The sequence below is a fragment of the Apis florea genome, unplaced genomic scaffold (assembly GCF_048593485.1).
Source record: "Apis florea isolate Af1SG1 unplaced genomic scaffold, ASM4859348v1 contig_3170_pilon, whole genome shotgun sequence".
In the NCBI taxonomy this organism is placed as follows: domain Eukaryota; kingdom Metazoa; phylum Arthropoda; class Insecta; order Hymenoptera; family Apidae; genus Apis; species Apis florea.
The window spans coordinates 2,206,706-2,230,929 of NW_028256714.1; the positions used below are offsets into that span (position 1 = coordinate 2,206,706).

Below are 24,224 nucleotides of genomic sequence, written 5' to 3' on the forward strand. Positions count from 1 at the left end.
GATGATTAATATGCTCTGAACCTCTGTCGCGGCGCCTCAAAGGCCAAAAGAGAGAAAAAAGGAGACGAGCCACGCGGTGGATTCCGGTTGGCGATCATCCGGTCTACCGTTTCATTCCCCGGGAAGGGGAACAGAAGTGGAACGAAACAGGAGAGAAACCTTTCGCGTTTCTCGTCACTCGTGGTGAGAGAAATGAGGGGAGGAGAGCTACCTGCCGTGTGGATTCCGGGGAAACAAAGGCAGGGCGAAAAAAAAAAAAAAAAAATGTCTCTTTCGACAACGCAGCGATTTCCCCCTTTCGACCTTTGTTCCCCCCCGCCGACTTCGAATTCTCCACGCCGACTTTTCTTTTTTTCTCCTCCTCCTTTCGCTTTTCACGCGAACTTGGAAGCTTTGAAACACTCCCTCCCCCCGTCGAAACGTACCAATTTTCCCAGTTTTCCTGGAAGAAGAGGAGGATCGAAGGCTCGCGAAGGAACGCGGTGGAATAAGAGGGGAAAAGGATCCAGGGAGGTGTGGAGGAGTGGAATAGCGATTGGGAGGAAGCGTAAAAGGTGGAAAGGTGCCCCCATCGATATGTTCTTTGACAAGACCGGCAACGATGAATTATTCAATGGAGTAATCGCGACCGTGTCGCGATTGCGAATCATCGTCATACGCGATTCTCCGCGTGAAGAAGAGAAGTTTAAGTTTAGCCGCGGATGGTTCCTACACCTCCCATTTGTATTTCCTACGGCGCGCCTAATGATCGCCGTTTAGCGACTACTGATTCGCCGTTGGCCTTGGTTAATTAGAGAACGTCATAACTTTGCCCGCGCGCGCCAATACCCGAAACCGATGAACAGGTATTTCTATTATCCTAGCGAGTTTTTATTATTCTCGTCGTTTCGAACGATCCTTTGATCGTAATGTCTTCGTCGAAATGAAAGGAAGGAAGGAAGGAAGGAAAGAAGGAGAAACTTTTGATGATTCGTTGGATATTTTAATCTTTTAAAGGTTGGGATTGGTTACTTGGATGAAAATTTCACGAACGCGAATTTTATCGATGGACGATATCGATGGAAGAGGATTTCGATCGAGTTTGAAATTATTTATCGACGATTTTCGCGTAGGAAGAAGGGTCGAAAAAAGTATCTTTAAAGGTATCTTAAGGATCGAATGGAAATTTGTTTGCGATTGAACTTGGCGAGATTCCTCATTAGCACCGAAGTCAACAGTGATTTTACGAAGTCGTTCCATCGTTCCAAGCTTCGCTTGTAATGCAGCTACAAAACGCTATCGCGTAATGTCGAAACGACCGATGGCTTCTGGGAGCCGTAAAATTGTCGGCTGACACGGGGTAGAAAATGTCGAGCGAGGTAAAACGATTCCACCTTGTCCCAGGCGGAATTACATTTCAATATCCTGTCACGATCCCATTTACAAACTTACAATGCATAAAGTTGAACTAACATTTACAGAGAAAATCCCTCTTTCTCTTAATCTCTTCGCAAAGAAAAAAAAAGAAAAAGAAAAAAATCCGAAACCTGAAGAATTAATTAACGAGCTCACGATATCACCTAAAACGAAACCTTTCCATATTCGTTTCTTCCAGGATCGCAAGAAGATCCTCGATCTTCAACTTAATCCATTTACCAAACTTTATCACCGCGAGAAAATCCCCCATTCCCCTATCGATATCCCATGTTACATCGAAACACACACACACACACACACACAACCTACCAAATTCCAAATCCTGTCCGGTGTCTCTGCAGAATTTCATTATCATGCAAATTCCATCGACCGATATCCACGAAACAAGCGTGGAAACATCCCACCCGTCCTCGTCGTCGAACGACTACTACGAGCCACCGCAATCTTTATCCATCTCCCCGACCCGACCCGGCTCGTCCAACGGCCATAAAACAGTCGGTGTTGGCACGAGTCCTCGACCGCCAAGAAAATCCTCTCTTCCTTCCTCCAGCAGTTTTCCTCCGAGCGAGGGAAAAGGGGGTGATGGCTCGCCCGTCCGTGGTGGAACGCGTGCCGTCGGAAGCTGCGACACGGTTTGGCTCTCAGGAGGACAAATAGAAATGGCCCCGGGGGAGGGAGGAGAGACGGAATGAGAGAACGTGATAACGACGAGAGGGAGAGTTTGTTGTCGGGCCTCGTCGACAACCGGTCGGCCGCCGTCTCCTCCGCTTCGACCGCCGTCCAATTTCGACCCTCCGCGACTCTCGTGGCGCTGCTGCACGCCTTCCACCGTCTCCACCGTACGTACGCCCTTTTGTTCCCGGCTAATTAGCGTAATTAAGTCGGGCCGTGGATGGACATCTGCTCTTTGCCGCGATTTACACGCGTACTCTTTCGTTGGGGATTCGTTTCATTCGTTAGGCGAAGGGAAGGTAGGAGAGAAAACGGGGGGTTGAGAAACGTTCGTTGAAAGAAATTCTGATTTTTTCAAATGATTTTTTCCTAGAATGACCCCCTCTCGAAGGAAGGGAAAGTGTGGAAAGTATATAAACCACTTTTATCTTTTTTTTTTTTTAACGAAACGTATCGTAATCGAGGAGGAATAGAGAAGCACGAAGAGGGATTAAACGATAGCGGGCGTAGGAGATTGTTGTCGGAACGGCGCGCAGCAACACGAATATCCGGCACGGTCGCCTAAACCGGCACCAAATTCAACCCCTCCAGGCTCTCCTCCTTTCCGTGACCCAGCTTATGAATCCCACCGCTTATGTTCCCCCCTCCAGCTGTTAGACCTACGTCTAACCCGTAACACATCTACACTACGATCAAACATTCGCGAACAACGGGCGCACGATAAGGCTGGTGGATGGTGAACGCGTTCGTTGGTCGAAGAATCGGTCGATTCACTCGGAATCGAATCGATTCAAACCGATCGGACGAATTAAGAATCGAAGAGTGGCGATTTTAGCGGGGCGTAGGGCGACGATAAATCACCGAGCGGCCGCCGCGCCTAGATTAACCGTTCCATAAATTAAGGTAATCGATTTTAAGTGGAACGTCACGAGAAAAGGAAAGGAGGGCGCAAAGGGGCCCGCGAAGAGGCCGTTTCGAGATTCGATGGCGAAAACCTCGAGCCTCGTTAGTCGGCACCCTTGACGCGCCATACGGTCAACGTAGAGAATAACGCTGGTATATTTTCAAAGACGTGAGATTTTATTCGTGTATAGTGATTCGTGATTTCCTTTCGATTCGAAACGAAAACATTTTTTTGGACCTTCTTCCCAACCTCTCCTCCCAAACGTTCGAGAGGAAGATACTTTTATCCGAGCGGCCGTTAATCCTATGAAAACAACGTCTGAAAGAAGGATTGACGTGAAAGAGCGTGGTGGGAAGGTAAATATCGAATGCTCGAGGAATTCGAAATTCTCCCAGGAAAGTGTTCTTTCATCGCTATGCATAGAGCAGGCGTCCAATCATTTTTCTCCAACGTGGTAGCTCGACGATTTTAAGCAATCGACCCTCTAATCGCGTACCGTGTCGTCCCTCGGCGACAGCTGGTAGTCGCGGAAACACGGAGAGGGGTCTCCCTCTCTCTCTCTCTCTCTCTCTCTCTGTCTCTCTTCCTCTTCGAGAAGCGGGCTGTATCACGATGACTGTGCAACGAAAGAAGCTTAACGACGCGTAAGTAGGCGGGGGTCACTCGTTCGCGACGAATATAATATAAATCGTTAAAGGGAAGGATGACGAGGTCGTTTGTGGATGGATCGAAAGCCCGGCTACCGCGCTTTCGATAAAAGACCGCTCGTTTCTCGAACCGGGTTGGTAATTGGTTCTCCTGCGGAGAGTATTTCATTGTTGGCCGAGTTTAATCGATGACAAGGTACCTTTCGACGGGACGAAAGGTGGTAACGGAGGGAGGGTTTGAAAAGAGAGAGAGAGAGAGAGTTTTATCGCGGGCGCGCACTCCGGTTGCCAGAAAATCACGCGTCACCCGTGCTCATTCGTTATGCGCGAATTAATGCGGCTCGTTTCGACCATGGAGGATGTTTATTCGAAAAATTACCCGTCACGAACATGACGATCCATTTTCCGCCTGCCACACTCTCCTCGAGAACGAATTCTCCACGATCACTCGTTAGTTCTAATATTCGTTCAAATATTCGTGAACTGAAGTATTTTATAAATAAAAGAAAGTTCTTCTAATTGTAATTCGCGCAAAGCAAGTTTTAAACGAGTTTTGGAAAGCTGAGAATCGTAGCGACGAAGATTCGTTTAATATAAAACGAAACTATTTATAAAATTTGCAAAAACGAAACGTTTAAAATCCTCGTCCACTAACTGTAATTTCCACCAACTGTGTGGAAGTTGTCTCTTCTATAAAACGAAATCTCTAAATCTGTGATGTCGTCGAGGTACGACTCTCGGTTAATGCTCGATTAAAGCTATTCCACTAATCTGATCCTCCCGGAACGGAATTCGAGAAGGGACAATAGGTGCAAATATTCGACGATATCCGGCAAAGTTTCAGCGAACTCGTATTTAACCGGTATTAACACGCCCGTTCCTGTTTTGCCCTCTTGTTTACCCGATAAATTACCATTTTGCCGGCGAATCGAGCGTTGTTGCGGTTTCGTAAGCATATTAACGTTAACTGCACATTTGGAGGGGCGCGGTTGGGCTCAGACGCGGTTTGCTCGACACGAAAACACAGTTTAGAGAATTCGCTAATGCGAGCATCGAATCGTCTTAATCGTCTGCAATGGGTCCGGCTAGAAACGCGCGATACGTTAATCGACGGTTATAAATCAAAAAGCTTGTTGTTTCACTATCGTTCGAGCTGGGATGGTGCGGAAAATAGGATTCTCGGTATAATTCCATCGATTCAAATAGATATCGATAATGTTTCATATTAAAAGAGGAAACGTATAAGGATTCGAAATTATCCATACGATAGATCGTTCGAAAGATTCTTCGACGATTTTGCTCCTTCAAATCCTCCCAACACGATTTCCTAATCTAAATCAACGCTTAAATTGAACATCCCTTACAATAGTTTCAAAATCCATTTCACAATCGTTTCGATAACTTCACTTCTCTCTCTCTCTCTCTCTCTCTCTAGTGATATTTTCATAGATCGGTGCCCACATTACAAATTCTTTTATAATGCAGAAATCACGACGATCCCCGAACTCGGCCGGTATCTTTCATCGGGCGTAATCTAATTTCCCCTCTCGACGACTCGAGATGTTTATATCGCTCGCCTCGAATTATGGCGCCCGATTCGGATTTATAATAAAGAGGTCTGGGAATGGAAGTGTGCGGCGTGGCGCGAGCTCATTCGAAGGCGCAAAGCCGCATAAATTATGATAATCCGCGCGCGCGCGGCCAACGTGGGACCCTAGCCGACAATTTAAATTCAGTTAACGTAACACGTCCGATTTGATGGCGGTGGCCCACCTGCCGCTAAGTGGCTCCTTCTCCTTCCCCTCGATTTTAAGAATGAAATTCTTAACGAGCCCCTCGAACCTCTCCCTCTTCCTTCCACGCACAAAAACAGCCCCCCCTCACGAAGGATTCGTGAGCCTCGGCGATTAAGTAAAATATATATATATATGTATGTACGCGTTCCCCAACCGAACCTCTCCCTTCCCGGCCCTTTAAAACTTTCCGTTTCCGAACCGAACTTCTTGCCGACGTTGCTCCTCGAATTATGGGACATTAGCAGTCCCATGGAAGCGGTTATATACGGTTAACGAGACGCTTGTTATTACGAGTCCCTCTTTCGTTATAAATTTCCATAATCCGTTTATCGCCGGATGAAATCGTTGGATTCTCTCGTACGTCTCGATACGTCACGGATCCGAACTCGAGATCGGTCGGTTTACGCGAGTAAAAGTTGTGAAAAAGGAAGGAAGGAAGGAAGGAGGGAAAACGAGGAAATAATTGGGGGTATCGAAAAGGGTGGGGCGTTGAAATCGCGTTTTAGCAGTTTGGGAGGGAGGGTATCGATCGATCGATCGATCACGTCGTCATTGTTCCACGTCTGTAATTTACAGACGTCGTTTTCGCCGGCAGGTTGTAACGTACGAAAGAGATCGGTCGGAAAAAGAGAGAGAGAGAGAGAGAGTTTTCGTCGTGTAATCGAAGCTGAAGTTTAGTGGCACTAACCCGGTCCCGTCGAGCTGTAAGGAGCCAATTAATTTAACGAAGTGCGCCATTACCTTCCTCTTGGTGTCGGATAAGCAAAATCAAAGGCCCGAACTGCTCGAGAACTCGACCTTTTCTTCCTTTCTTCTTTTCTTTCTTTCTCTCTCTCTCTCTCTCTTCTTTTTATTTCTTATTCCTCTTCCTTTTCTTTTCTCGTATCACGCAACTCGCCGGTTGTTCTCGAGCCGGAGCCTGAAATCGAGTTGGGTATTTCTCGGATCGAGCAGTGGCCAACGCACATTCCCTCAAGGATTCTTTTTCTTTTTCTTCCTCCTCCTCCTCCTCCTCCTCCTCCTCCTCCTCTTCTCTCGTCTTATCGAACACGCGAGCCGGATTCTTTCCCTCCCCGGTTTTATCGTCGCCAGATGTCCGCTGTCTGACCGCCTAATTAACCGCGATATACAAGGTATTATACGTTTCTCCCTGAACTGTGTGTGTGTGTGTGTGTCTCTCTCCATTCGACGACTCGTTTTCCTCCCCTCTTTAAAACCTCGTCGTTGGAAGAGTTACGCGCAAAATAGGGAGGATTTATTTAAGCGAGTATAATTGCTTGAAATAACTTTTTCATCCCGCCACTTGAAACGTGTAACGCGGGTATATATAATAGGCCGCGTGTATGGGAGAGCTTAGTCAGAGGTTCGCGTTAATATTACCTACGCAGAGGAAACGGAGAAGTAGATTTCCGTTTTAATGTTGGCTTAATATTAAACCGCGTAATCAGCTATAACAATTTATTTCGTTTATTCGCGCGTGAAGCGAGTTAAATGTAATCGAGCTTGTTGAACTATAGCTGCAGTGTCGTCCCTCCCAGTGTTCGTAACGTACAAATTGCGAATAAATATTTAATATTATTAGGACGTTGATATTATTTCTACGTAATTAATTTCCTGCGATTAAATTTAATAACCAGCATTTATCGATAGCCACGGTTGGCGCGACCATTTGTATTAGATTCCCAGTTAGTTTGCACAACTTTCGATTATCTAGTATTAATTACGCCCTTAATTCCGTATAATTGATATACTTACTTTATCGCGTAAATATAAATATTATCGCGCGAAACGAAGGAGGAGAGTTCGAGAAATCGATGGAAAGTTTGTTTCCACGTGATTTCATCCAAGTTTAATCGACAATGTTAATCGACAAATCATCGTATTGTCGCGAATGAAACTTTCGTGCCAGAAAAAAAGGTGAAAAGAGAGTAAAAATTTTTTCATCAAAAATTTCCACTCGGAAAATAGACGAGACCATGCCTCTTTTTTTTTTTTTTTTTTTTTTTGTTTCATCCCGATATCTCTATTCGTTGTCCAAACAGGGAGGAGGATTCAAAGTTTCCATAGCGTTTGGAAACAGAGCGGGGAGAGATTATGAATAGACCTCGGTGACCTACATTTTTTCCTGGAAATGCACGTTCCACGTTCTTCCACGAATCGCGTACGTATTTCCAAGAAATTTGTCATCGAAGTAAACGATTAAAAATTACTTTTTCCTTCGCACGACGAAAATCGAGAAACGAATAAGTGAGAAAGAACCGATTTATCGATTATTGACCAATATAACACAACAGTTTCTCTCTTTACCTAATCGAATTAGCATACATTCGTTTACGCGTAAATCTCGTTACCAGAATCAATATTTATCGTAGAAGAAGAGTTTTCTCGATCGGCTAACTTCTTAATCGGAGCGACAGTTACACGTGGGTCATCTAATGACTTCGAGTCGATTCCTCTCGAGACACTCGTGTTGGAAAACACGTTCAAGAGGTTGGTTGGAATAACAACGATCGCGTCGAAGCGTTTGTGCAACGCTCGAGAATGAGAAAGTAACTCCGCTAATGAGTAGAAAATATGCAGCCGGAATAAACGTTAATGGAATAAACATTTTCCGAAAAGTAGTAGTAGACGCCATCCTCCACGCAGAGGAGTGATGAACCTCTCCTCTTCTAATAGAAATAATATTTACGCAACCGGGCCGCTCCACGCGCCGCAGGACGAGAGACTGCTGCTTAAGGAAGGAAAATAATCCGGGCTGAAAATATAGCGAGCTCGAGTCGGATTACGCGGCGACTCGAAACACCCACGTGCCCCGCGGAAATCGAACCACGACCGAGAAATCACGCGATCTCCATCTCCATCTCGTGCCGATTGTTCACCGTTGAATAAAGCTCCGAGATTGAGCTCCGCTCGCCTCCTGCATTTGTTCCACACTTCTTCCACGCGTTCCTCTAATTTCCACGAAGCGGGGATAATCTCTCGTGCGAAGAATCTCGAATCTCGGTGATCAAATTATTTTATTCCCAATTTTTTCGATATCTGCCTCGTTCGAGGATCGAACAATTATAAATTTTAATACTCAAACCTTATCCTAATCTTATTATTCTTTTTCCAAACGATAATCCTTATGCACGCTCGAGAATAAACAGCGCAGTTTACAAGGAGAAAGAGAGATACGACGAAAGAGCCAATGAATTTAAGATAAATTTCTCGACATCCGACCTCGCCTCATCCGAATTCTTCGACGAGCGTCTCGAACGCGACTTTTTCCCTTTTCGGCTTATGTATATATATATATATATATATATATATAAGCAACAAGCTAGACTGGAGAGGGAGAAGGGTTTCGTGAAAGGCAAACGAGAACGGCTACGTTCCACGTCCCGTTCCAGCGGACCGGGTCGGGAGAAAAACGGAGGAGAAACGGAGGGGAGGAGGACTCGAGTTCCGACTCGAAAGATATTTTACTGCCGGCGACGAAACAATAAGGGCGAGTCTACGGCGAATTCGTACTACGCCGGATGCCGAACTTGGCGAATAACCGTCCCCAACGTAACGGCACTTTTATTCGAGATTTATTCGCGTAGGAGGGATACGTGCGCGCAATGATGCGCGACCCGTAAACAAGAATCGAACTCCTCCTCCTCCTTCTTCTTCCGGTTCCGTTTTATATTCATACCTAATTATCATCAGACTTTTTCGAGACGAGTCGCGACGTCTCGTTTCCTGCCTTCTTTCTTACTTTCCTTCTTTCTTCCGAGTCTTGACTCGAAAGTTTCGATCGAAGGACGAGGGAAAGATCGGTTGCTATGCCCACCAACTGCTACTTCCTTCGAGTAGTGCCTCCCCTTCCCCCGCAGGGAATCGTTTTCCAAAGGACGTTGATAAATTAGCCGTGCGTTTCTCGAAATGACGAGGGGAGGATTGGCCGTCTCGATCGAGAGAAAAATTTCGTGTACACTCTTCTGAGGATAATAACAATGATAATTGGATAAACGAGATCGAATATACTCGAAGGATTGTGAAAGAGAACAGGGATCGCGGCAATGGAAATTCGACGTTGTAAACTCTATGAATATAAATGAACGTAGAAATAATTTTCGTGGAAGCGGGACCACCACCACCACCATCCGTACAGTCTAAACTTTCCCTACGTTTTATTCGTACGACACCCGTTCCTACACCGGCCATTCGTCACCAAGATCGATGAATCGTGGGCCGGGGACGGGACGGGCTCGTTTTGTCTCATCGTTTTGATATCATCTTCCAGGCAGCGGAGGACGGATATTAATACACAGAGAATGCGTAATGAATGACACCCGGGGTGGAACGACACCCGATATCGTGCACGATGTCCATGATCGCCGTCGTGCGCGATTTCGACGTGTCGTCGGGCGGTGTGTTAACGAGCAACGTGATCGTGAGGGAGCTCGTTAGAAGCGTATCAATCGGAGATAATTGTTAATGAGCGCCGCGAGCTTCTTCTTCGGGGCCGCGGAGGATAAACCTCGTCGGGGGTTCACGATCCGGCAATTATAAACGGGAAATAACGGTGGATGGAACGACCACTGTGCATCGCCACTCTTTAATTGCTTTATTTACGAAGCGATCCGATCGAGAATAAATTAGCCCTTCGATCGAGTTCGAAGCGGCCACGGTTATCATAATCCGTATATCTTTTCGGTTGAGATTCAAACTTTTTTCTTAAATCGTGCTTGCTGATCGAGGGCACTGGACGAGTATTAAAAATAACTGGGAGGGGGAGGTAAAGGAAGATCCTCAGGCAAAAGGAAAAATCCTCACCTGCCGTAGTTCCTTTCTGAATTATTCGTGGCGTGCGCGATTCACCTTCCGTCGCGATTAAATTTTCGCGAGCGGAGAATTTGCCGGGGGAGGGGATCGTTCGTGGAAGAAGACAACGAGTGGAAGAGGGATAAAGAGGCTGGGATGGAGAAACGTATAGCTTGATACAAAGACACAGGGGGAGGAGGAACGTGGTGGAATAAACGAGAGGGTGGTGAAAGGGGCGAGCACGGGAATATTCTAGACGAGCCTATCGTTACGCCACGCTGTCTGCAATCAATATTTCAGGGAGGGGGAGGGGAAAAAAAGACGTGGACGGACGTGGGCAGGGTCGAAAGGCACAGTGGCGAAAGTCCTGAGCCTGGCATTTACAATGAAACGAAGAAAGGGCTCTCCTTCCTTCCTTCCTCCTCCTCTTCTTCTTATTCTTCGTTGTCCTCTTCTCGGCCTCGTCTCTTTCCCTTCGATTCTCTCTCCTCTCCCTTTCCTACCTTCAACCCCCTTATTCTCGTATACCACGGACTGCTTGACTTGCCCGACGTCGAAGTTCACTTTATACCGACGTTCAACAAAGCCTCTTGGCCCCCTTCAGGGCTTTATTAAAAATTGAGGATGCAATTTGCCTCGCGGGCCTCCGCCGGAGACCAACGTGCTCTAAATAAGGGAGAGGATAGGCGAAGGTCTTAACCTCGAGCCACGCGCACACTTCCCCTCCCCGCTCTCCCCGTGGAGAGAAGAAAGTTTGGCGCGAATTTTCCGCAGGTCTCGAAACGAGGGAAGGGGCGTGGAATAATCGGATGCGTCCGAGGATATGACGACGGTGTACGCCGATGGCACGCTCGAGCAACAGGTTACGAGATCGGAGGGCCATTTGTTCCCTCCGATTTAAGAGTGGATTAATTTATGGATTCTAACAATTAACGACAAAATTTGAGAGAAAGCCGGGGAAGGGAATGAAACCTTGTGTAAAATAATCGTATTGTACTTCCTTGCGATCGATTAATTGGATGGACAAGTATGAGTTCCATCCTTGGAGAGATAAAGGATCCGTCTGGTGTGGCGCTTAAAAGGAAAGCTCGAATTGGTTGGCATTGTGCGCGGCTTATCGCGTGTCATCACGTACGAGTCATCGGTAACCATTTCGGGGAAAGATATCTCTGGGACATCGGGGATAGTCGCGAAACTACAGTTTAGAGTACGTGCCGTGGAAACGAACGAATGTCCCTCCGTTAGATGCGCGTGTATCAGACATGTTGGATGATACGTCTCTTTCGTCTCGATCGTCTCCGAGTCGACAATAAGACGCGCGATGTTCCTGGTCCAACCAGGAGTAATGAAATTCCTCGAGCTGTGCGTCGAATCCCAACGAAATTCGAAATTTTAACCAAAAACGTGTTAGCATGCGATGGCGGAAATTATTGTGTCCGCTTATTGATCGTTTTATTGGACACGATACTTTTTGAAATGTACTTTTCGTCATTGTCATTGATAAATCTTCTTCTTTTTGTCAATTTGTTGTTCCATTCGAAACTTGGAATGTTATCGCTTGGACAGTATTTCAAGGATCGATACTTGAATTAAGTTTTCAATTTTTCGTCGGCAAAGATCGCTTGTTGAACTCGCTTGTTTGTCGAACGAATTATGCCCGATAATTAACCCATAAACCGCCGCTATATTGCTACTCTCGAAAACAAGGCGCGAAATTTCCCCCAAGATTTAACTCGACGTTCAACTCGATCACTCGATAAATTACTGCACGCCTTTTCGCGGTTGTAAAATTTATTTATTCTTCTTTTGTTTTTTTTTTTTTTTTTAGCTTCTTTTGCTTTGGCATTAAGCGTTAATCGCGCGGACTGTCCAATGATTCGCAGTCGCGGCGGTTCACGGTCATTTTCTGCCTGTCGAAGCGCATAAAATCCGTGCCGCTGTAAAACAAATTTTCCTCAGGACGAAACCGGCCTGCAGGAGGGTGCGCGTTTCTCTTACGGCTCGCGACGTCCACCGAAATCCCACCCACCGTGTGTTTCGCCTCGTTAAATACGGCCGTGTAATTAAAAGGGTTTTCAACGTGCATCGCGCACACCGAGCTGTAAACGGGAAATCTGCCTCGTTCCAAGTGTTTTTTTTTTTTTCCTTTCTTTTTTCCTTCTTCTCTTCTTCCTTCTTTCTCGTCTGTTTGACCGGACGGATGCGGACGGTAGATCGCGATATTACGGATTAGATTGAATTATATTTCTATCGCTTGTATTCCTTTATCGCAAAGTGAGGTTTGAAAATTGAACGATTCTTATTGAAGGAAGTACACAAAAAGTAATTGTATGTACAAAAATAAAAAGAAAATTTTTAAAAAATATCAAATTTCAGAAAAATATTCTCCTGATGAAATTTGTATAGAATTTGTTCTGTGTACTTTGTATTTAACTTCTGATTGCTACTGATATATTGTCAGGAATTAATTATTTTTTATTTGATCCTAAAAAGATGATACGTAGAATGTAACTTCATCAATTTAAACATCTCGCTTTTCATAATATTAAAAAATATTTGGGATAGAAGTTGAATAGTTTCAAAAGGGTTACACTCTGACGTTATTAATTTTTTACACGTAAGTAGACGTGTAAAGAATCTTTTTTTCTTTTTTAAACCAAACGTACACTTTTTAATGCACAAATTTGTATATACGTTTTATTCCCTGTAAAAAAACGTATCGAATTTAATTTAATTTCATTTAATTTTATTTAAAAAAAAACAAAGTCGATCTTCATATGATCTCCTCGTACTCCAATGACAAATTATATATTAATATTACACATTTTTTAATATTTCCAAAAACAAAACGAGATACGTGATAAAAGTAGACGAAACGCTATCTTATTATAACAAATATATTCTTACCCGAAAAAGATGTATCCGGCGCATCTGATTCTTGTACGAAGTCCTCGCGAGACGATCATCCCGCCCTCGCCATCAAGCAAATTAAGCGGGGCGATACGCGTTAATTACGTTGGTAGACGCGTAAGCGCGTGACAGTTTCGCGGCGGAATCGTACACAATCGTCGCCCGTCCCATAAATCGTGGCGGATGATCGTCCACCCTCCATCCGAATTCCCCGCGGTGTTTCTAATTTATGACAAGTCCGCAACCGTCCGTGAGGGAGGATCTCCCGGAGAGCTCGTGGCCTTCCGGGATTGTCGGCCGTTCGACGGTCGGCTCGTCCTTACCTGTGGGACGTCCTCCCCCGTGCACGATCGCGACGAGTCTGTCCCGCGTTAAATCAAAAATTCTCTCGATTACCTTGGTTAATAAACGTTGTTAAAATTTACACGCTGCGTTGTCGCGACGTTTAAATGGAGTATTCGTTGCACTAATGGAAACATTAATGCCGTGAAATATATCGTTCAATTATTCTCTCCCGTTCACGAGATTATTACATCGGGCAATGCGATTCTAAAAATACGTCGAGTATTTATTAAACGCGTGAGTGAAAATTAAGATTTTAATTGCTACTCGATATACCAATTTTTCCAGAATTTATTATTTAGGAGTTTTACGATTTAATTAGGAGAACGATGGATTTTCGGCCATCGACGACGAGTTTAGCCGTATTTTTTCTCCCCCGGTTTCGCGCCAATCGTGGTTTCACTCACGGAGAAAAGAAGATCGCTCGGCCCAACCTTACGTTACATTTTCAGCAGGGGATCGGACCCACCCGTGTATAAAAGTTGCATTCCGCAATATACCCTTGTGCGCGCTGCATTCGGCTTAATGTCCACGGCTGAAAATGAAACTTCCACGAATGGTGGTTCCGCGCCACCATCTTTTCTCTCTTTCAACCCGGAATATCTTCCATTTCGAATATACATTTTTAATGCTCGATCTCCTTTAACGGAGACGATCTCTCGAACGTATACGCCGACCTCTCCCAATTTTCTTATTCGCCCTTCCCGATTCTCTTCCCAATCTTAATTCCCGACAAATTCTTTGGAATGGAATTTAATTCGAATACAATGCAAAACGCTTATTTCTTGGGATTTGAAAGTAAGTAAGTAAGATGTTTATTCCGGTTTTCTTCTCCATTCGATATTTGCGCGAAGGAAACTTGATTCCTCTCAGAAAGTGTTTTCTTCGTTTCGAAGATTTTAGAAATTTACTTATTGAGAAGAATTTACATATTGGATGAATTCTTCGCGATGATGAATTTTTTTTTTTTTTTTTTTTTCGTTTTCACTACACACTACACTAAATCAAGAAAACTGGCCGCAACGCATAAACGTCGGCCCGTCTGTTGTTAATTTGCAAGAAGGCTAGCCGGGTAATTAAAAGTTTGATGCGAGCGTTAAACTCGTCGAGATATAATAAAAACGTGGAGATGGTGGAGACTGGGCCCAGCTTTCGCTGGGCGGAGAAAAAGTTGAATAGGCGGGAAAGAGAGATTCAGCGAAGAGAAACGCGAGAGTGGATGAATCTCGATTTAACGTATCGTAGAAGACACGTCGCGACCGTCGTAAAAATACTTCGGAATGAATCATTTTTTAAATATCTTTATTACGATGTTATCTCCTCCATAAAGGGAAGGCACGAGCCGAATCGTGGTAATTGACCGAGCGAAATCTCTTCACCGATAAAATGCAATCCTCCGAAACTTTTTAATGGCGGCCCACTCGACCGAGGCGCGCTACTCCATCAATCCTTCGTGAAATCTTTGATCGGCCAAACAACCGCGCCAATTTTTTATATCGCTATTCCATTCCGAAGATAATAAATTTTGCTTCGTTATTTCGTCTCGAAATTCAAATACCTGTGTTGCGAACGATTTACGACGGAAAAGATCGAAATTTTAAATTTCTCTTCCGCAAGGATAATATATCTGCTCGGCCATTTTCAAATTTGAACGAATTGCGTTCTAATTTTGTCTAAATCATCCTTCGCGATAATATATCGATTCCAATGCACGATTATCTCGATTCTTTTCTCAAATCTTTTCAAAAAAAGAAAAAAAAAAGAAAAAACGAAACGAAGCTAACGCCACCGTTTCACTCCGACTTTGCGCGATTCAATTTCGTCAAGTTGACCGATTACCATTGACCCGTTTAATTACTCCCGTCCGGCAGCGGTGCTCTTTATCGTTGCAATTCGTCGGTCCGGACGAGACAATCCACGATCGGTGGACTGCACGCCGGAAATTGACGGTAAGATATCGGGAAAACTCAATGAAAGCTGGTTAATTACCAGGACTTGGTCCGTGCCTGGGAGAAACGTATACCGCGCTGTATACACTCCGCTCCATAAGTCATCCGACGATCGAAACTTCGGGATAAATTATAAATGGATACGGTTGTACTTGTGATATCCGATCGATATATATTCTATTTATTCTGATCCATTTTTATGGATGGATTATTTTTCGACTCGACACGCAAATCTTTTCGTAAACAGGATAATATGGTGTTAAAATATAAAAGAATATGTATTAGCACACGATGTATATATATATTTCTGATCGATAAATTATACAATTTCACTCCTGCAACGGAGGAAGGAAAAATGTATTTCATTTGTTTAAGTTTCGTAACATTGGTAAAATTAATTTTACAGTTAGACTTGGAAAGGGATATTAAAGTACATACAATTTTATAAACGATATTATAATCAACAGAGACCGGTGATTTAAAATTAGTTAGGCGTTATTTGTGGAAGGGAGTGTACGTGGCCGACTCGTTCTCGTTTCACCGAGTTCTACCTTTTCACCGGGATTTCTGGTATTTTTCCCTCTGTGTTTATCGGTTGTTCGCGGCAGGACGCAAAACGTGGAGAATAATACGCGCGCGCGATTGATTTCGCGACTATCGGGGAAACGTCAATCTCGCGTGTTCGCGTATCGTTTATAAAGTTACTGCTTAGACACGTGGAAAATAACGTTTACGTTTTCCTCTCCCGTCCGGATAACCGATAAAACTGTGACAGCCAGTCGAAATTACGAAATTTCCTTTCTGCGAAATTTCTCTTTCCATTCCCAGATATATTCCCAGAATTGCCCTTTTCCGGGCGAGAATTATGGAAATATTTGTCGATCGCACGAAATATAATTGCGCGTTTAATTCTCCCGCTATGGGATACTTTTTTTTGAGAAAACGTGTTTCAGGATTTCGTTTATATAATATAAAAAAAAATATACGAATATTTAGATACTTCGTACAAATGATTAATTACGATACAAATGAATCTAATATAATTTTAAGATTAATATTTATTAATAACGGTGAAACGAAGAATCGATCACGATTCTTTCTTTCAATCGTCGCTCGACAACAATTGTATTAATCTCTCTTAAAATTTCACCCAAAATTTCGATGAATCCACGAAGTCTCCACTGTAATTGTAAACAAATTCGTACTCTCCTGTTAATGATCCTCCTTCCCAAGAGATTAAAAGAGACTCATCGTCGAACACGATCAAACACCGTTTCGAGCAACTTTCACCGATCGCAAGAAATCGAATTGGAATCCGAGGAATGATCGTTTTCTCGCTTAAATAGCTTCCTCCTGGATCGCTCAAAGTATGCCCGGTCGGATCGAATTCAACGGGGTCCATAAACGATTCGATGGGCAGAAGGTTAGTTATTAGCCCTTAATTATCCAGCTGTTGCCTTCGACAGCGCGCCGACTTTCGCATTTAATCAAAAGCTGTTACAGGCTGCCCATCGTGCGTATTGAATCGTTAAATTCGCGTATAAACGCGATTCCACAACGCAGCGGAATATCCATCGGCTTCGTCGTTATTTCGTGTACGCGCCACTTTTTCCTCTTCCGTTTCGAAACGGGACGCCGTAAATCGCGGATGCAAGATTATTTCGAGGGCCACGATTTCTCACGATTCTTCCAATTTTACGCGCTCGCTCATTTGGGATCCAGATATATTGAAATTTTCGTGTTGGATGAACTTCTGTTTTTTAACGACTTCCGTGTGGAGTATTTTTGGGGTATTAATTCAGGTAAAGCTTTTTACGAGGTAAGCGAAAAAAACATACATTCTTAATACATTTTAAAAGGGGGAGAAGTATCTCGTGTAAACGAGGAGAAAATACGTGTAATTAAAAAAGTATAAATAATTTTGAATTTGTTCGTTTGCTTTCGTTCGTTTATTCGATTTCTATTCATATCTTTATCTATCTGATTCGAGGACTCACTTCCTTTTCGTCCATATTTCACGAATATAGAAAATTTATATCTATAATACAAAGCTTCGTTTCGTATTCGCAACGTGACGTTAAATCCAACTCTCTCTCGACGTAATCGAATCGTTACTTTACTCGGGACTAACTGAATGTAGATAACTCTCTCTCTCTCTCTTTAAACAGGGTTAACCACACTCGCGTAGATTAACAGACACAATTAGATTGTGTTAACGCGCGTTATTACGCGATAAACGTCCCGCTTAACTAGTCACGATGTAATGATCCAAACGCAAAATTCGATTACATCGTAAATATCGTTATTGAGATAGAGGAAATAGTTATGGAAATTCGTTCTGATGGTTCGAATCTGGATGAGTATAGGTATTATCGAGTTTGGTGAGATTGGGTTTGTTGGTGTTACAGCTACGTTGCACGTAGGTCCCACGAGGCGGAACAATCTACGTTCCATGAATCTGCCTACGCTAACAATAAGCCACATCCAATTGTGTTCCGGCCAATGTAACTAACCCGCGCAGAATTTGAATAGACTTTGCATTAGTTATTACAAGAAACAACTACATCTATCAAACTCTTGCCAGCCCGTCCACGTCCGACTAATTTTATGGTGTTCCACTCGTAATGTATTATACATGTCGGATACAATCTTGACATCGCGTTATTTGAATTCACGCTCTTCGTGCGTGCAAGAAGCACTTTTCCCGATTTTATTCACCAATTTCTTTTCAATCGATTCTTAAATTTTCTAAACCATTTTCCACAGGACGTAACGAAATCTTGCAAAATCTTTCTCCAAACTAATTCGAATCTCGATAACCGTTCAAAACGACGAGGCTGTTACAGGCGCAAAGAAGGCGTCTCTTGAAACAAACTCAACAACATCTCCAATCCGATCCCAAAATTTCTCAATTCCGATATTTTATCATCTGCTCCCTGAAAAAAAAAAAAAAGAATTACTTTTAGAAACTAAGAATTAAACGACCTCGAAGAATATTGATTTATGAACAAGCGAGAGGAAAGATCTACGTACAACTGTACGTAAAAAAAGAAAGAAAAGGTCGGACCAGGTACGCGCATCTTGGTGGACACGTCCCCCTTAAACGCTTAGACGCCGCGGTATTCTAACGACGTCGTTAAAACGGATGAACGAGAATGATAGGCGGTCCAGCTATCCGGGAGGGGTTTAAAACAATCATTCCCATGTCCCTCGTCGCGGTGGTCGACGGGGGGGGCGCTTTGTTTCGTCAACCAGAGCCAATTTGTTCGTTTGTCAGTCGCGGAAGGAAGGATCTCGAGTTCTTCGAGCCGACGACTCCGTCCGCGCCGAGGGAGAAAGAGACAAGACACGCGGATGGAATATAAAGCTAGAAACGGGGAGAGAGAGAGAGAGAGAGAGAGAGAGATCACCTCCTTCCTTCCTCGAACTGAACGTGAGAGAAAGAGAGAGGCGGCCGGTCAAAGTCGAGGGGGAGCCTCGAAGAAGAAGGACGGGAGAAAAGGAGAGAGAGAGAGAGAGAGAAAGGAGAGAGGGTCTAGAGGCGCTTAGTTGTCGAAGTACAAATTAGATTATGCGTCGTGTCGCTGCGGGGGTTCCAGCTCGTAGAAAAGTTACAACAACCCCGTCTCCTTTTCTGACGCCGCTTCCTCCCCTGCGGTCGCCCCTCCCTCTCACCAGTACCACACCAGTCCCCGCGAAACGCCACCCTTTCCTTCGAGGGGGCGCCTCTCCTCCCGCGGGGAAAAAAATATTTTAATATTTACTTAAAGGTGTCCCCTGGGAAATGGAATTTCTCCAATCGGATTATGGAAATCCCGGATACCCGCTTTCGCGCGGCTCTCCGCGTGTTTTCTCTGTCAACGAGCACGTGGTTGCATCAATCGACGATCGAACAAGACGAGTTTCAAAGGGAAGAAGGAAATTTTCGAAAAATTCGTACACGAAGCTTGGGGAAGAGAAATTCGATCAACGTTAAGTTGGTCGGGTTCGCGAAGTTTGGGTCCGTTGGCAGGTGAAGTTGTGACTTTGGGATGGATACTGTTAAGGGAGAAGCCTTGTGGAGATCGGTTTAGGGAAGGCTGGCATCGAGGCACGAAATCCTATTACGCGTTGATATTGGGGTATTTTATGTAACCTACCACTCTTCCCCTCGTTGTTAATTATTCAAGTTCGTGAAACGAAAGCAAGTTTTTTTTTTTTTCACCGTGGACGGGAATTTAGACGAAAGAAGAGAAAGTCGACCTAACAAACCTAACGCGGTATCGTGATGTATTTAAGTAACGCAGCGCGATATCGCGAAAGTGCGGCTTTTGTCCGCCTATCGAAACAGATTATTGTATTTTCCACGAGGCGAGGCTATTAACCTGGAAACGGTTAAACAGGTTCTGTCTATAAGTTGCGATCAGAGTGCGTGTGCATATCATTTTCTCCGTCCTCGTTCACGCGTTCGTGGGAAAATGGATAAAGCCATCGATGCGGTGAACGATTATAGATAAATCAAACAGGTATCGAAGAGCGTTGTGTAAGCGTTACGACGAACAAAATCGTATACTTTTTTTTACCTATATCGAAATTTTCAAATAAAATGAAAATAAATCTTCGTCTCTCGTAATTAGCTAAACTTTCCACCTCGTCGATTCGATAAAATTGCCAATCATCGAGCGTCCTGTAGCCTCGTTCCTTTTCCTTCTGCGAAATTTAAAAATTTTGTTTTCCCAAGACTTTGAAACAACAGCGGCAAGAATTATACCTGCGCGAAGAGAAACTTTTCGATCCTCGTCTCCCGTGATCGGAGATTATGCCTCTGAGCGCAACTTTCCACCTCGTCGATTCGATGAGATTGCCAGCCAATCACCACCGCCGCATCGATGAAAACTCAGCGCCCAACTTTTCCAAATCGAATTACCGGAATTGCCTTACCGCGATAACTCGCCACCCTAATCGGATGGGAGGACAAACAACCACGATTCCGTACATATTTTTCTCTCTCTCCCCCCCCCTCCCATTGTTGTTTATGTTTCTCCTCCCCCCAATAGAGGGGGTGCACCCTCTCTTCACGAATAAACGCTAACCGCGTTACACACGTCGTGCAGCATTTTCGCAGCCTCCTTTTTACCCATCCCTCGTCGATATTGTTGTTATACGCCATTAGATTCCCCGCATCAGCAGCAGCCTCCTTCTCCTCTCTCTCGGCAAGCAATTACCAATCGTGTCCTGATGGATGCCGCAATGTATCATTTGTCATTGAAAATTGAATTAGAGGCGTGTCGCGGCGGCGACGAAAAACGATGTGCCTGGAACGATTCCTTGGTTGGCGCAGCTGCTTGTATAAATTAAGTTTTAGATATTTCTTCTCCACTCCACACACCCCCCCCCCCCGTGCGGTCTCTGTATCGATCATTCGTCAACGACGCAACAAACGTCGAGAGGGGGCGGGGGGGGGGGGAGGGAGGACGGTTGCGTCGAGGTCCATGAATTTTCCGGAATTCTAATTTGAACGCGCTCGCTCGCTCCTCCTCTATGAATATTAATCCGGAAACGGCCGATTTGCCCGTGGCGTGTATATTCATTAACTCTCTATTTATTGACCGCAATTCGTCAACCGTTGTATATTTCATTTTGTAAATGCCGCTTATTTACGGAACGTTACGATCGCCTCCGTTGTTCCGCGTTGTTTTTGATTAACAGGAAACAACGAGAGAAGGGCGGGGAGGGAAGGGGAAGGGGAGGCTTATCGCTTGATTTTGATACCGGAAATGCGAGCGCATTGTAACCGTGTATTAGCCGTCGTTATATATATATATATATAATTGTTTAAGCGAAATTGGAGCTGGCTGCTTCATTTTAATTTATAAATAATCCGGCGCCGCTCGAACGTTGCCGTTTTCCGTTCCCCCCCCCCCCCCCAAAAAAAAGTAAGGGGTCCGAAAGCTTTTCGGTAAACAGGTGGAAATTAAAATATCGATTCGATCGATACAAAGGATTTGGAAATTGAATCCTCGGTTGTTGGCCTTCGTCGAGTATCTCTTTAATAATTTATTATTGTTTCATCTTTCCATAACGAGAATTGTTGTTGGAAAATTTGTTTAAATTTCCAGAATATGTCAAAGTCAAAAAAAAAAAGAAAAATATATAAATATGGATTTTTTTTACATGTGTTCGATAATTATCGATAATAATCGTTGTTAGCACGACGTAAAATTACGTCAGACTTTAAATTTTCCAATCTTTCTTTCTTTTCTCCTTTTTGAATCGAACGCGCAAATTGAATTTCGCGGATAAACATAATTCGTTCTCAGGAAGGGAGGGACCCCTTATAACTCGCGTCATAAGCTTGATTTTATGAGGAAATACAGTGTGACAGCTGTGGAGATCGAAGGCGAAACTCGAAGGGTGTCGCTTACACAGCCTACTAATTCTGCTTTGCATGAAATCGAGACGAGCGCGTAAGTAAACGCGAGAGACGACGAGGTATCGGGATCGATAATGCTCGCCTCGATTTTACAATTCATGAATTCATAATTCGAGCACCATCTCTGGCGAGAGTGGCGCCGTCATTGCCGCTTTTCGGTCGACGAAACGAGTGCCGTGCATCGACACCGGAAGCCCGAGTTGTTACACGTCCCGCGAACAACAATTAGAAATTCCTCGCAACTTTCACAACTCTCTTCCCGCGTCTCTTCCCTTTTCTTACGTATTCAACAAGTTCTTATCGATTCTTCCTCGATCATTTAGAAAAGTAAAAGTAAATTCCGTCATTTTTTCTTTCAAGAATGAGGAATGGAGCGATCTTTGGGTTACCTCCGACGCATTCAGATACATATCCCCATAATTCGTTCTTCCCGTAAAATTCGATGGCCCGTGAAACCTGGCCAACCCCCTTCTCTTTTCAATCGAGCGAGAAAAATGCAAGTCGTGCGACAAATATCTTCCCGAGCCAATTATTAAATTTCGCTTGCATATATAAAAATCAATCACGAAAATTTAACATCGCGTCCCTTTGCGAACGTCTCGCAACTCTGGTTTCCGTAAAAGATTTTCAAAAGTGGGACAGTTATTTTCTTCGCGAGGCAAACGTTGGAAGATAATTTTGACGGCGGGGCTGGGAGGAAGGTTGAGAGGCGAGGGACGGAGCTGTCGACAATCGAACAACGACGACGGCTCGAGGTGACGACTTATTTCCTCCGGCTTGTTACCCACTGTCCCACCTCGGCCTTTGTTCGATGAATAATATATGGCGGCGACCGTCTGCATTGTTTTGCGTACTCCGCAACCGCACGCGCGCGCGCTACACGATGCACGCACGCATGCACCCTAGCAAACCGGATGCTGCGCGCTCGTCCCCCCTCCTGCGCAGTCTACGCGATTTCCCGCTACGTGTCCGCGGTTATCGCGCCGCGTATCCGTCCCGCGCGAAACTTCGTCGAATCCAAGCATCGAGAAGGTGGGGAATATCGAAAACGCCCACCCTTAACTTCCTCCTCCGAAACTCTGCTGGAAGGAGGAGATTTCGTTTCCAAAGTTTCTTCCATCCAAGTTCTGCCGCCGGGAGTCGTAATAATCCTCCGTAAATAGGATATCTTTCGAACACCTTTTTCGTTGCGGGGAATGAAGTTTTTCAACCGCTTTGTGTTTTTTCGCTTCGTATTTTGATATTGGTTCGTTGCGAGTTTGTCGACAGGTTTATCATTAATCCATGTGCTCGTATTTGTACGCTGGAAGAAAATTTGAAAAGGATTCGTTTGATTGATCGTAAAAAAGGATGTTAAAAAATTGACTTCGATGTTGTATCGTGTTTCTTTTTCTTTGTATATTGTTTTACGAGTTGAAATAAGAGAATAATTTAAAATCGAAGCGAAACTTGTGTTAGGACGATCTCATTTTGTCTTCTAACAACGTATTTTAAGTAATTTACGTAAATCAGATTATTATATCTTTTTTTTCGATTCTGATCGAGAGTACATATCCAAGTTTCCTATTATGAAATTCTTACGGATTCGAGATCACATTGTATCGTGATTACGTAATTTCAATGCTTCTCCAACCGCTTCCTAAAATTCGCGTTCATAATATATTTACCTTTCGCCTCGAATAATATTTTAGATTCAAAAGAGGAGGCTCTCGCGTTTCGTGGAAAACGTGTTGTCAGATATCTCCCGATGATTCAAGACGTAAGAATACAACAGGGACGTATATATACGTTCGACGACGTCGTGAGATTCGCGTCTTCGTATATCTTTGTTAGTTTACGCCCTCCCCTCTTCGTCGTACGTGACGCGACTGGTTGAATTAACCGAAACACCGGAATTAAATTCGATGTACAACGGTGAATTTTACAACGGCGACCCGACATAAACTCGGGTAAACTTCACCCCCGTTCGAGATCACCCTCACCGTTCCCATCGGCATCTAAAGAATTCATAAGATCCACAGAGGCATACCTTTCGCGGTAAACAATCGTAAAACCGCCGACCCCGCGTTTATATATTTTTTTCTTTTCTTTTCTTCCTTGCTTTAAACGAATATTTCAACTTCGTTGTCTGTTCCCCCGTGGTTTAAACTCTCGAGATTAAAAATATTTCGCCGGGGATACTTTCGAGGGATATTTCGCGCCAAAATCTTTGCTGCGACGAGTAAATTTGACCACGTATAAAAATGTTCCTTCGTATGCCGCTCGCGGAACCACTCGCTTGCATATTCATACCGTGGCATTTTGACGAGTCGAGCGTATACATTGATCGGAACGAGATGTTTCTCTTTCGCAACTTCTTATATATATATATATAAACGTTGTTTG

General features: G+C 44.2%; 1 protein-coding gene across 1 annotated transcript in view; it reads right to left on the reverse strand.

The window, feature by feature from the left end:
- Nucleotides 1–15,738: 15,738 nt before the first annotated feature.
- LOC100872005 (discoidin domain-containing receptor 2) overlaps nt 15,739–24,224 on the reverse strand; it is a 139,046-nt gene continuing 130,560 nt past the window's right edge. The window contains exon 10 of the mRNA XM_086910362.1: nt 15,739–18,363. The gene's annotated coding sequence lies outside the window, so the exon portion shown is untranslated. The remainder of the gene's footprint in view (nt 18,364–24,224) is intronic.